Source organism: Rutidosis leptorrhynchoides, chromosome 3 (assembly GCF_046630445.1).
Source record: "Rutidosis leptorrhynchoides isolate AG116_Rl617_1_P2 chromosome 3, CSIRO_AGI_Rlap_v1, whole genome shotgun sequence".
NCBI classification, from domain to species: Eukaryota; Viridiplantae; Streptophyta; class Magnoliopsida; order Asterales; family Asteraceae; genus Rutidosis; species Rutidosis leptorrhynchoides.
Window position 1 is genome coordinate 614,191,244 of NC_092335.1, and position 14,187 is coordinate 614,205,430.

The following is a 14,187-nucleotide window of genomic DNA, read 5'->3' on the forward strand; positions in this document are numbered from 1 at the left end:
AGAAATAAGAAAGAAAAAGAGTGCGTCGGAAAAACGTCGAAAAATAAAAGGTCGAAAAATAATAAAAAGAACGTAGCGCGTCGAAACTTAAAAGTCTAAAAACTAAGAATTAAAAGTTGCGTCTAAAAATATTAAAGCTAAAAAAAAAATTCTATATCCAAAATGGTAATAACTTAAAAAGTACTAAAATTTATAAAACGACGTCGCAAAATTCTAAAGCACCTAAATCTTAGTCTAAAGAAAAAGCACTTAAGAGATTTTACGGCAAAGCCTAAAAATCTAGAAATAAAAATAACTATGGCAAAAACTATGACTTAAAACTAAATACGAACGAAAAATACAAATATTATGCTAAAACAAATAAAAAGATACAAAATATAAAAATAAACTGAAAGTTGTAAAAAGTACAATTTTTATAAAAATATTATTTTTATATTATTTATTTTATAAAAGTAATAAGTTTATATATTTAATAAAACTAAATAAAACTTAAAAATACAAATTAAATAAAACTAAATTTAATTAGTTAAATCAATAACCCTAATTAGGGTTTATAATAATAATAATAATTAATACACCGTAATTATTGTTGAAATCAGTCAAACCAGGCGTGTCATATCAGGCCATGCGGTCGCATGGATTTTACGTTATAATTTCATGCGGTCGCATGAACTAGGTTTCTAGGCCAGAGTTGGGCTGCTACAGTGCCTTGGGCCGATTTCTTTTATTTTATTATTTTTTTTCTGTTTTTAATATATATGAAATATAATTTATAATAAAAACTTATTTTTTTAAAAATACTTATTAGTTTTTATAAGTTTTCACAATAAATAAAAAAAATATAAACTTTTTAATTTAACTAAACTTAAAAATATAGATATATTTTTCTTCTTTTTTTTATATTTTTATATTTAAAAAAAATAGATTACAACTTAATAAAAATGTTTTTTTTATAGCGTTGCGCTTTCGGCATTTTAGGTTCCCCGGCAGCGGCGCCAAAAATACTTGATGTTAAAGCGAAGGGGTATAAAATACTATTAATTTTTACTAGGAAATACTATTAAATACGATACAATTTTACACAAATTATTTATTTATTTATAGAGTGGATATACCTAAACCTTGCTACAACACTTATAGGCAGTGTACCTAATCGTACAGTAGTGTAGTTTTTAGTAAGTCCGGTTCGTTCCACAGGGAGCTAGCCAAGTTTAACGCTATATTTTTAAAAACTATATTTGTATAAATATATATATATATATATATATATATATATATATATATATATATATATATATATATAGGAGTAGTATTATTATTATAAAAGGGGGTTTTTACCGTTTAATGACCGGTTTGTCGATTTTAAAACTTTAGTCGCAGTTAAAACCTAATGTAAAATATTAAAAATAAATATAACTTAATTTTAAGCGTAAAGTAAATAACGATAATGAAATTGCGATAAATAAAAGTGCGATAAATAAAATGACAATAAATTAAAGTGCGATAATTAAAAAGTACGATAATTAAAATGACAATAAATTAAAGTGCGATAATTAAAAGTGCAATTAAATATGAAATAAAGGAATTATGCTTATTTAAACTTCCGTAATCATGATATTTGACGTGTTGATTTTAGTTTATTACCATGGGTTAATTGTCCTTTGTCCTGGATTATTCAATATGTCCGTCTGGTTTTTGTCCATAACAGTCCATCAGTCATAAATATAAAGTGCGAGTGTCCTCGTCAAATTATCCTTATATCCGAAGTCAATTATTCCAACTAATTGGGGAATTAAACTATAATTACACCAAGTGTCCTTGTATATAATTCACCCATGTTTTAATAAGTCCATTGACTATTAATCCATTCCCGTGTCTGGTTAAATGAACGATTATTAGTACTTATAAATATCCCGCCCATCGTGTCCGATCGAGTGTATATGGTTATTTATAGGTACGTCCAATTGTAAATCTTTATATTAAATTAACAAACTATCATTTAATTAAACAAATATAAAGCCCATTAATAGCCCATAGTCTAATTTCCACAAGTGTCGTTCTTTTGTCCAAACCCCAATTATGGTACAAAGCCCAATTACCCAATTTTAATATTTAGCCCAACATCACGATTACTTCGGCTTAAATAAACATAATAATAACTTAGCTACGAGACATTAATTTAAAAAGGTTGAACATAACTTACAATGATTAATAATAGCGTAGCGTCGCACGGACAGAATTTCGACTTACACACTTACAATATTCGCTAACATACCCTTATTATTAAAATTAAAATTAAAATTAAAATTATAATATATATATATATATATATATATATATATATATATATATATATATATATATATATATATATATATACGTTTGAGAGATGGAGAAAGAAAAAGATGTAAAATTCATCGACCAAACTTTACAATTTATAGGACCTGAGCTGAAAAAGTATGCCATGCGATCGCATGGATTTTCTTCTTCCTGGCCATGCGATCGCATGGCCTGGGATTCCAGCTCACATATTGTTGTTTGCTTCTTGCCGACGGTTTTAAATAAATATATATAATATATAAATAATTTTAAGAATTATTTATATATTATATTATATTTATGTACATAGTTAACTTGTAATTTTCGCTCCGTTGTGTCGCGTGTTAAAAGTTGACTTTGGTCCCGGTTCCGGATTTTCGAACGTCATTGCGTACAATTTAATATCTTGTATTTTGCGTTTCGCGTCTTGTACTCTTGTAATTTTGAGACGTTTCTCATCAATAATTTGAACCACTTTGATTGTACTTTGTACTTTTGAGCTTTTTGGTCGTTTGCGTCTTCAATTCGTCGAATCTGTCTTTTGTCTTCACCTTTTATTATTTAAACGAATATTACTTGTAAATAGAACAATTGCAACCAAAAGCTTGTCTTTCTTGATGGATAATGCTATGAAATATATATTCGTTTTTTGCATTATCAGTAGTCGACTTAATTAATGGATACGCGCAGAAGGCGATCCCTTCCACTAACCGAATTCACCTCTTGGCGAAGAACCCGAAGCACTTACCGGCGAAGCTATCCGAAACACCATTTTCAGCCTCATTTCCAGAGTATCTCATCACGACTATATACTATCTCAAATCCTAGATCTTATTCATTCGCCCGTTCCGACCGACAATCATCCCGGAGTAATACAAGAAGTCAACGAACTTCGCGCTCGAGTAATCAATTTGGAGAATATGGTGCAAAACGTACCAGCTTCAGCAACATCACCGGCATCAACAGTACAACTAACAACATAAGTTTCAACATCACATGCCCAATATCTCATTATGTACCTCGAGTATAATCATCGTTCTACGAATCATTCTACATTATTTATCTTCGTTCGACATGGCGATTATATAATCTTTGATGTTTTAGAGATTATATATTCTTATTCTAACGGTAAATCAAATGAGTCTAATATCATATTGACTCATTAAATCCATGATTACATATGAGGAAAATATATATGCAAGTATATTTTCATAAAGATTGTAATTAAAAATTCTTTTGTACAAACTGTTAATGGTGAAAATATTTTAACGGGTAGGTAATACCCTAGAAATATTTAGATTTCACATTAATAAGTTACACTGTACATTCTTTGAATCTGATTCAATAGTCATTTACTATCCTACTTACAACCACCGATATATGTATCCGTTCACCGCAGAATAACCATTTTCATTCAATTTCATATTTGAATTTTGTTCTATCAGAATCCAACAAGTGGCATAATGAAGAAAACATATGACAAAATAAAATTTGTTAGAAACAGACAAATTAACTATGAGAAATTCTATTAAGAATCTACGCTAACAAAATCCTAGCTAACTGTTCCTAGCTAACTGTTAATTCCGTATTACCTGTTCACTGAATATCCTATTAGTTTTTAAAAGGAAAGAAAAATTATAATAAGTTATCCAATCAATAGACTTTTCTGATTTTGCCCACGTTTCGAATAGCCAAAAGATGCAGCAGAGGGGCAGGATTCGTTTGGTCTCAATATAATTGAGGACTGTTTGGCTCCAATAACCCGGTCCACGTACAAATCCAACTATTACTACGAACCAGAAAATTTTGATGTCTATTAATTTAACCACTTAAAATAAATTTTCGTAATTTTAAGAAATTTAGATAAGAAGTAGAATAAAAATCTATGTACTAAAACTAGAATAGCGAGAAATAAGAAAGAAAAAGAGTTCGTCGAAAAAGGTCGAAAAAGAAAAATGGTTGAAAAGTAAAAGGTGACGGAAAAATAAAAGAAACTTATAAAACTTAAAAATACTTGACTAACCTAACCTTATTACTACAACTAACTTAAAATTATAATCGCAAATTGAAATTACTAATTGGAATGATAATTGATACATAGGTAAAAGGTGTCTAAAAATATTAAAGCTTATGGGAAAAACTATATCCCAAATGGAAATAACTTAAAAAGAAACTAAAACTTAAAAAGGTGTCACAAAATTCTAAAGTACCTAAATCTTAATCTAAGAAAAAGCACTTAAGGAATTCTACGGCAAAGCCTAAAAATCTAGGAGTAAAAATAACTATAGCAAAAACTAAGTTTAAAATTAAATATGAGCTAAAAATACAAATATTACGCTACAACGATTAAAAAGGGACAAAATATAAAAATATACAAAAGTTGTAAAAAGTACAATTTTTATAAAAATATTATTTTTATATTATTTATTTTATTAAACTATTAATTTTACAATTTAATTAAACTTAATAAACTAAAATATAAATTAAATAAAACTTAAATTAAAATAAAACTAATTATAATAATAATAATAATAATTAGGGTTTATAATAATAATTAATTAATAATTACTCCGTGATTAATTGCATTAGGGTTTCTGTCGGTGTCAGAATTACTCCGCGAGTCGCGGTATTTCAAACAACAAACCCCGCGAGTCGCGGGGTTTCAAAATTCAACCCTGGAACAGTTTAAAACTCGACGCGTTTTTTTTTTTTTGATTTTATGTTTTAAATAAAAACAAAATACTTAAATAAAACTTATATTTTTATAAAATAAAAATAAAGAAACTTTCTAAAACTTAAATATTTAACAAAATTTTAAAAATATATAAATTTTTTCTCTCTTTTTTTTATATTAGCGTTGCGCTTCCGGCGTTTAAGAGATCCCCGGCAGCGGCGCCAAAAATACTTGATGTCGTAGGGGGTGTATACAAAATAGTATTATTTTTAGTGCGAAAATACTATTAAATACGATACAATTTTACACAAGATATTTATTTATTTAGAGAACGGATATACTTAAACCTTGCTACAACATTATAGGCAGTGTACCTAATCGTACAGTAGTGTAGTTTTTAGTAAGTCAGGTTCGTTCCACAGAGAATCTTTTTAAACAAAGCTTAACGCTATATTAGTTTACTTTTATAAAAATACAAATATATATATAAGTAATATTATTATTATAAAGGGGGGTTTTTTACCGTTTAATGACCGGTTTGTCGATTTTAAAACTTTAGTCGCAGTTAAAACCAAATGTAAAATATTAAAAATAAATACAAGACTTAAATTAAAGCATAAAGTAAATAACGATAATGAAATTGTGAATAATAAAAGTGCGATAAAATAAACTTGCGATAATTAAAAAGTACGATAATTAAAAGTGCAATTAAATACAATAACAATAAATAAAGTGCGATAATTAGAAGTGCAATTAAATATAAAATAAAGGAAATTAAATATGAAATAAAAGAATTATGCTTATTTAAACTTCCGTAATCATGATGTTTGACGTGTTGATTTTAGTTTTATGCCCATGGGTTAATTGTCCTTTGTCCTGGATTATTTAATATGTCCGTCTGGTTTTTGTCCATAACAATCCATCAGTCATAAATATAAAGTGCGAGTGTCCTCGTCAAATTAACCTTATACCCGAAGTTAAATATTCCAACTAATTGGGAATTTAAACTGTAACAAGATTTTAATACTTTGTTTAATAATTACACCAGGTTGTCGACTGAGTGTAATCCAAGGTTTTAATATTTTGTTATCAATTATACCAAGTGTCCTTGTACATAATTTCACCCCTGTTTTAATTATTCTAGTGGCTATTAATCCATTCCCGTGTCCGGTTAAATGAACGATTATTCATACATATAAATACCCCGCCCATCGTGTCCGATTGAGTGTATATGGTAATTTATAGGGACGCCCAATTATAAATCTTTATATTAACATTAACAAACTATCATTTAGTTAAACAAATATAAAGCCCATTAATAGCTCATAGTCTAATTTCCACAAGTGTCGTTCTTTTGTCCAAACCCCAATTATGGTACAAAGCCCAATTACCCAATTTTAGTAATTAGCCCAACATCATGATTACTTCGGATTAAATAAGCATAATAATAACTTAGCTACGAGACATTAATGTAAAAAGGTTGAACATAACTTACAATGATTAAAAATAGCGTAGCGTTACACGGACAGAATTTCGACTTACACCCTTACAACATTCGCTAACATATCCTTATTATTAGAATTATAATTAAAATTAAAATTAAAATATAAATTATATATATATATTTTACGTATATATGAGAGAAGAAGAAAAAGATGCTATTTTACGATCAGAATGCGCGAGCTTTATAGGGGGTTTCTGAATTTGGGGCTCCGCGACTCGCGGTGAAATACCCTTCAAACTCCGCGAGTCGCGGAGAATGAAATTACAGCTCAGTCCCTTTGGAGTCTTTCTTGCCGACGGTTTTTATTATTTATTATAATATATAAATAATTATAAGAATTATTTAAATATTATATTATATTTATGTGCATAGTTGACTTGTAATTTTTAGTCTGTTGCGTTGAGCGTTGAGAGTTGACTCTGGTCCCGGTTCCGAATTTTCGAACGTCCTTGCGTACAATTTAATATCTTGTACTTTGCGTTTTGAATCTTGTACTCTTGTAATTTCGAGACGTTTCTTATCAATAATTGGAACCTTTTTGATTGTCTTTTGTACTTTTGAGCTTTTTGGTCGTTTGCGTCTTCAATTCGTCGAATCTGTCTTTTGTCTTCACCTTTTATTATTTAAACGAATATCACTTGTAAATAGAACAATTGCAACTAAAAGCTTGTCTTTCTTGAGGAATAATGCTATGAAATATATGTTCGTTTTTAGCATTATCAAATATTCCCACACTTAAGCGTTGCTTGTCCTCAAGCAATATCGTCTTGAAATACGAGAATCACTTCTGTATTCTTCACACTTTGTACATCAGTGATTTCTATACGGCGGTATAAACAATGGTAGTAACGATATGGTTTACAGTTCCACATGACTATAAAAATTTAGATCCATTAAGGAAATTGGATCTTTATGAAAACATTTGATCTTTTGAAAATTAAATCTAGTTTTTACCCTAGATAAGTTTTCCGGAATAACCCTTTACCGGTGTTTGCAAAATATTTTTGTGGGTTTGGTGGGTTTCAGATTTGAAAATTTTAGCTCAAAACTTATGGTTTTGTGTCACCCACTTGCTAACCTTGTATTTGGAAAGCAACACGTCCAGTTTACTTGTCCCGTATATTACCTTTCGGTAAACTACCGTCCGGTTGTAAAGGAAAGCGTTGAACAAGCAACTGTTAAGGCAATGTCCCCTGACATGCTTTTAATTATGGTCTATAACGTGTCGGACGCAATTACTATCCTTGGTAGGATCAATAGTAAAGCTCACCCTTATAATTTTTCGGTATGGCACAAGGTCCTGTCTTTGACCACTATGCAACCACCGTTCTTACGGTTGACACCCGTTTTAGTTCAGGTGACCTAATGAATTCCAGGTGAATTCCTAGGATTTTACGTTCAATGGTAATGAACGCATTGAAAATAGGGTTTTCAGAAAACAAATCGGTTTGTAATTTTGATCAAAATATTTTCTCGTTCAAGCTCAAGTTTAGATATCATTGAATTCCATGAGTTTGAATTCTCAATATTTAAGGTCAATCTCTAGGATTGAGTAATATCAGTCTTAAAAGCTAATTTTTAATCTTTAAGGAGATTATCCTTTTTGAGGATCTGATTCATTAGTCTTATCCAGCTAATTTGCATGGTGCCCCCCCATTGTACGAGATAAATCCTTCTCATGGTTAGGATAAATCTGACCACTTGGCGACCCTGTTTAATGCTGAGGTCCGTGGATTTCCTGCTGATTTTAGTGATGACTTTTCTAGATTTTTGGTCAACCTACAGCTGGTCTGGACGACAACTTCATGACCTAAATCAAGAAGCGCGTGTCTTTTTCGGAAGACTTTACTTCCTTTTAATGATGGAATTGATTCATCGTGTAGATCCATCTTTTCTTTTCTTTCATCGGGTAAAACAGTTTAGTTTAGTCCAAAGCAAAAGTATTTTCAGTTATTTGTTACAGATATATGTGACATATGTTTAAGATAACTTGGTAAATTTTCCCACACTTGGCTTTTATTTTCCTTTTTATCGTCCTCTATTCCATTTTAAATGAATTTTAACATTTTGGTTTGTTTCTCAATTTATGTTCTTTCCGAGGTAACAATAATTTCGGTGTTAAAACCTAGTTTTATCGTTCATAAATATGTATAAACATGATTTTGAGTTCATTTAATTGAAAATTTTGAAAAATTTTACTAGAATTGGGTAGTCAGTATATAAGACTAGGGCTGTTCTTTATTATCAGAGAGCACTAGATTCTAATACAACTACTGCTTTACTAGTATTTTTAATGGTAACCAAGTGTATAAAGTAAAAAAATTTTAAAATCCGAAAGAATTTAACCCCTTCCCACACTTAAGATCTTGCAATGCCCTCATTTGCAAGAAATCAGTAACAATTTAAATTATTGAGGGTGATTTGTGTGAAAATGATTAAATTTTACCAAAGTTTCCAAATATATTGGCGTTTGTTTGCTGAATGATAAATGGTGCACATCATTTGTTCATTCCGTCTTGTTGTTATTTCACATATATTTTGCTTCTTGTCGTCAAAATTAGTTGCTTTTGCTGAACTTAATGCCAGTCTTTGAAAATGCGTTGTTTTACCCTGTTGTGTACATAAGATAAACTGCAAACATATATACATATTTTTGAAGTTTGGTATATTACCCCACATTCAAAAATTATTAAAATCTAAGAATAAAAGTTAGACAATTATAAAAACTATTACAATATTAACAAAAGTATTAAACGTATCAATCATTACAAATTACAAAATAAAAAAATAATAAGTAAACTAAGGATGATATTGGTACCAATAGGGGTTCCAGGCATAACCATAGGTGCTATAGAATGCTTCGGCAGGGTCATACGTAGGATACGGTGGCTGCATCTCTATAGACCAGGGAGGGAAGATGGGTTTCGGTGTAGGAATATAGTTTCTACCTATATGTTGGCAATGAGCTATGATTTGGTTCTGATGAACTTGCCAATCTTCAAATGCTCTATGTCTAGCATTTTCGTATTCCTGAGAAGCTATAAACCTTTGCATTTCTTGCATCTCATTCCCCCCTCCTACATTACCTTGCTGTTGGTTTCTCTCCACCTGTGGATGTCTACCATGGTATTGTACTGCGACGTTATTTCGCCTCTTCAAAACTTTCGCACCATGGTATACATTTAAACCTATAGTATCGCGGGGTTCCGGTTCTTCTACTAATAATCCCCCCCGACTTTATCCACACCGAGATATTCACCAATCAAAGTAATAAAAATACCACCTCCTATTATGCTATGCGGTCGCATCCCCCGAACCATAGCTGATAAATAATAACCCACACAATATGGTATACTTACAGCGCTTTGTGGGTCTCGAATACACATATGGTAAAACAAATCCTGTTCATTTACTTTTTCCTTGTTCTTACCCCTTTGTGTAATCGAATTAGCTAAAAACCTATGAATCACTCTTAATTCGGCTCTATCTATATCCAAATAAGAGTAATTTCCCCCTTTGAAACGGTGATGGCTTGTCATTTGACTCCACACACCGTGTGTATCAAAATTTTCATCTATCTTTCTACCGTTTAGTATCAACCCTCTACAATCAGCAGATGCTAACTCCTCAGGCGTATATATACGTAAAGCCTGAGCCATGTCCAGTAAAGACATGTGGCGCATCGAACCGCCTAACAAAAATCTAATAAAAGAACGATCGGTTAAACTAGCTACCCGATCATTCAACTCTATACTACATAACAATTCTTCACACCATACTTTATATACAGGTCTACGCATGGTGAATAAACGTACCCAGTCATTAAAAGTAGAATTACCATACCTCTGTACAAGTAATTCCCTAATTGGCCCGGCCAATTCTACAGCTTCTAAGGGTCCCCATTCTATGACCCTCGGTACCTCAACAACCTTAGAATGAAGAGTATGCAAACCCCTTTGGTATTTTGGATAATCTATCCAAAGTCTGTCAAATCTCAGGTTTGGGTGCAACTCTTCCAAGTGCATATCAGAAAAGGTCATGACTGGATGAGGTATATCCTGCTTGTAGTAGTTATCCACCTCCTGTTGTTCCACATTCTCAGCAGGAGCATTGCGGGCTTGGGATGAAGATTCACCCCTTTCAGTCTGCAAAACACATCAAACACAATTTTTTGGTGCATCCAAATATGCATTAGTGTCAGCAAAATCATCAATCAAAATAATTACAATGACATGATCAATTTATATCAAACTTAAGCTCATTTTCATATTTTCATCAAATCTACACTTTTTCAATTAAGCATATACGAAAATGTTCGCCAAGTTCATAAGCATTCAATTCAAATAACATGTCAAAATAATCATTACTAGCAATTAAACAAGTTTCAAATGGCATTATCTCTCAAAAATCAAGTTCATGAATTTTAGACTTGAAAAAGTCCACTTTAATTCTCAAAATCATGTTTAGGCTCAAAGTTTGGATCATTTAACTACCTAAACATGTTACACTACTTAATTTAGCAACAATTCATGACAAAAATCGGCCATAACCTGTTTATATCAAAAAGCCCCAAATTGCTCAAGAACACAAACCCTAGATTACTCAAAATTTGAAGTTTAAGGCTTCTAATCATGTTAAATAACATCAATCTAGGTTATACAAGCATAATACATAAACAATTTAAGCATAATTACACTAAAAAGCATCAAAATCAAATTTGGGAAAAAATTGCTCAAGAACACCAAATTTCGGATTAAATGGTGTTTAGGTGTAGAAATTTACCGTTCTTCTTGAGTAATTCCTAGATAGCATCCTTCTCAACATGATTTTAGTAAAAAATTTGGTGATTAACGGTTAAAAATTGTGATTTTGGGGGTTTTTTCTCGGGTTTTTTCGTGGGTTTGTTCGCAGTTATTTTGCTGTTGTGGGGAGTGAACTGATCAGTTTCAGCTTTTTATTTTTTTTCTGATTTCCGGTCCTCCCGCGACTCGCGGTGAATAACTCTTCAAACTCCGCGAGTCGCGGAGTTTGATATATATATATATATTTTTTTTTTTATAATCATTAACTTATAAAACAATTAAGTATTTAATTTTAAAATTTTGTTTCCCTTGTTATTTAGGACGAGGTCGTTTCGGATCGATGTCCTAGTCCGTCCCTCGACAAAATTTTAAAATTTGTCTTTTTGTAGCGATTGTTTTAAAAGCTAAGATTTTTGGGTTTTTTCAATGTTTTTGGCATACTTTAATTCAATAAGATTAAAAACAATGATAATAAAAGTTCTCGTCCCTCCCTCGGGTAAAGCAATTTCGGTTCAAAGACCTAGTCTTCAACTTACGACGAATTTTAAAAATCATATTTTTAACTTAATGAGATAAAGTAAATTTTTGTTTTTAAATTCACACAATTTAAATATAAAATTCAAAATTAATATTAAAAATTCACACCGAACTTACAATTTAAAATGCATAACATTAAAAATTCATATTTTAATAATTAAAAATTCACACCAAACTTAATTTAAAAATTCATATTATAAATTCACACCAAACTTAATTAATTTTTCAAATATTTACAATTTTAAAAATATTGTTTTTACAAAGTTTACAATATTAATTTAAGATTTAAATATTAATTTTAAAAACATGGTAAAAATAAAATTAAAAATCTTTTTGTCTTTTTATCCCACTTTAATCAATCAAATATTATCAAAAATATGCGCCCCTCTTTTCGGTAAAGTAATTTCGGTTCCAAGACCTAGTTTAACTCATGACGAATTTTTGAAATATTTTGGGTTGATTGATTAAAGATATTTATACCTTAAGAATAAACGTTAAATTTCGCAGTGATGTAATAAATTTTTGAATGATATCAATAATTTCGGTCGCCAAACCTAATTTTATTCAATACCAATTTAATACTTTTTAGCGAACAAATTAGCGTTTATTATCAAAAGGTTAAAAATAAAATAAATAAAAGTAAAAACTGTACATACATACCTGTGAAATAGATTTCTTAGTTATATGATCTATCCCATTCATAAGATAGTCGGTTTAATTGGTTTTCCATGGCTACATAGGCGTAACCTCGAGCATTCAGTGTCTTTTCTTCTAAACATATGAACGGTCCGTCTCTGCATAAAGTAACAAATTCGGTATTTGAATAGGTTTGATTATTTGAACATTTACCTCCATGTGACCATTTTCCGCATTTGTGACATCGTTCTAGGTGTCGTGCTCTTCTTTTCGCTGCGGGTTTTGATTTTCCTTTACCAAATTATAACTTATTATCTTCGCATCTGGATTCTTTTCTAACTCCGTCCATTCTTTCTCTGATTACTGATACTATTTCACTTGGTAGTATGTCATTATTTCTTTTAGTGATCAAAGCGTGTAGCATTAAACCACGGTTTAGTTCACAGGCAGTCTTCATTTTGTAAAAACCTAAAAAAAATAAAAATTCAGAATGGGGGGAGAAGACTAGTTCTTTAGGGTCTGCTAGGGAAAGACCATTCGGGTTCCATTTTCGAGAACTACACGAAAACAGACAATCTAACTCTAACAGAAATACATATTATCCTTTAAAGACTTGATTCTCCCCACACTTAGTTAGCTGTGGTGTCGAAATTGTGATTAACTTCGTTGTCGACTTCCATCGGACCATGTATGTAATGTTTAACTCTGTGACCATTAACTTTAAATTCAATCCCATTTGAATTTATTAATTCTATCGTTCCGTATGGGAAAACTCTTTTGACTATGAATGGTCCAGACCATCTTGATTTCAATTTTCCAGGAAATAGCTTGAATCGTGAATTAAAAAGAAGAACTCTGTCTCCTTCTTTAAATTCTTTTGAACTTCTGATTCTTTTATCATGCCATTTCTTCGTTCTTTCTTTATAGATTAACGAATTTTCGTATGCTTCATGTCTTAATTCTTCTAATTCGTTTAGTTGACTTAATCGTAGACGTCCGGCTTCATGTAAATCAAGATTACATGTCTTCAAAGCCCAAAATGCTTTGTGTTCAATTTCTACTGGGAGATGACATGCTTTTCCATAAACAAGTCTAAAAGGTGTGGTTCCAATTGGAGTTTTGTAGGCTGTTCTAAAAGCCCAGAGTGCATCCTCCAATTTAATGGACCATTCCTTCGGATTTGATCCTACGGTTTTCTCTAGAATACGTTTTAAAGCTCGGTTGGTATTTTCAACTTGTCCACTTGTTTGTGGATGATATGCGGTGGAGATTTTATGAGTTACTCCATATCTTTTAAGAACTTTCTCAAGTTGATTATTACAGAAATGAGTACCTCGATCACTTATTAAAGCTTTCGGTGTTCCAAACCTTGCAAAAAGACTTTTTAAAAAGTTGACTACAACTCGTGCATCGTTAGTTGGGAGAGCTTGTGCTTCCGCCCATTTAGATACATAATCAATGGCTACGAGTATATATAGATTATTATGAGATTTTGGAAATGGACCCATAAAGTCAATACCCCAAATGTCAAATACTTCACAGACTTGGATGACATTTTGTGGCATTTCATCACGTTGACTTATTTTTCCGGCCCTTTGACATGCATCACAGGATTTGCAAAGAAGGTGTGCGTCTTTGTAAATTGTAGGCCAATAGAATCCAGCTTCATAAACTTTTCTTGCTGTTAGTTGAGGCCCATAATGCCCTCCTGTTGG